This window comes from Lepidochelys kempii, chromosome 9 (genome assembly GCF_965140265.1).
Source record: "Lepidochelys kempii isolate rLepKem1 chromosome 9, rLepKem1.hap2, whole genome shotgun sequence".
Classification (NCBI taxonomy): domain Eukaryota; kingdom Metazoa; phylum Chordata; order Testudines; family Cheloniidae; genus Lepidochelys; species Lepidochelys kempii.
This window is the reverse complement of record NC_133264.1, coordinates 21,521,092-21,522,648: the sequence shown is the minus strand read 5'-3', so window position 1 is coordinate 21,522,648 and position 1,557 is coordinate 21,521,092.

Sequence of the window (1,557 nt, the reverse complement as noted above, 5' to 3'; positions counted from 1 at the left end):
CTCCAGATTTCTGAAAGAGGTACAGTATATAATGGAACAGGGGTTCTCAACCTTTTTCTTACTGAGGTCTCCCCAACCGGTGCTATAGAACCGGGATGGACAAACTTTTTGGCCTGAGGGCCGTTTCGGGTTTCCGAAAGTGTATGGAGGGCTGGTGTAATGTATTAAATTGCTCCCCATAGGAATGTGCTGTTTATGGTGTACTACTTACACTGCCAGTCCTGGCGCTCTGAGTGGCATGGTAAGGGGGCAGAGGGTGGGGGGGTTGGATAAGGGACAGGAGGTCCCGGGGGCAGACAGGGGACAGCGGCGGTTGGATAGGTGTGTGAGTCCCGGGGGCCTGTCGGGGCGTGGGTGCGAATAGGGGGCGGGGCAGTCAGGGGACAGGGAGCGGCGGGGGTTGTATAGGGGGTGGGATGCCATGGGGGCAGTTAGAGGATGGGGGTCCCAGGAGGGGACAGTCAGCGGACAAGGAGCAGGGTGGGTTGGATGCGTCAGGAGTTCTGAGGGGGGCAGTCAGGGGGCAGGAAGTGGGAGAAGGCGGATGGGGGTGGGGGCCAGGCTGTTTGGGGAGGCACAGCCTTCTCTACCTGGGGGTGTGGTGTAATCTATTGCTCCCCGTAGGAATGTGCTACTTACGGCTGCCAGTCCTGGTGCTCCGTAAGTAGTACATTCCTACGGGAAGCAATTTAATACACTACACCCAGCAGCTCTCGCAGCCACGTCGCCCGCAGGAGCTTGCAGCCCCACCGCCCAGAGTGCTGGCAGCAAGAGGAGCTGAGGCTGCAGGGAAGGGGCCAGGGGCTCAAGGGCCGGGCAGGATGGGCCGGATGTGGCTTGCAGGCCGTTGTTTGCCCACCTCTGCTATAGAAACTCCACAGCCCACCTGTGCCACAACAACTAGTTTCTACATATAAAAGCCAGGGCCAGCGTTACGGGGTAGCAAGCAGGACCGCTGCCTGGGGCCCCATGCCACAAGGCCCCTCACAAAGCTACTTTGCTCAGGTGTCAACTTCAGCCCCGAGTGGTGGGGCTCAGGGCCCGTGGCTTCAGACCCCATGCAGTGGGGCTTCCGCTTTCTGCCCTGGCCCCAGCGAGTCTAACACTGGCCCTGCTTGAGGGACCCCCTGAAACCCGCTCCCGGCCCCCTAGTGGGTCCAGGACCCCTGGTTGAGAACCACTGTGATGGAAGACCTTCCTTTTGATGGGTCTCAATTGTTTGTGGACATCACAAGTTAAGTGGATGTCTGATTGCATTAATTCTTGCTACAAATCTTGTAATATTCAAGCACCTTTGGACATATGACCTCACTCTATGAGGTCCATTTCCATCTCTACAGCATTTCTCAAAAGTGTGCCTGTTATTGAAATATGTAAGGCTGGTACTTGGGCTTCTATACATAAATTTGATGAACACTATGCAGTAACTCACAGCTCTGCTTTTGACGTTGTTTGGCTTGGCTGTACTGTCTTCTGTACTGGACTCGACTCCAAAGCCCCCTCTTCCTTAGAGGGAACTGCTCAGTAGTCATCTAGAGTGGAGCACTCATAGGGACA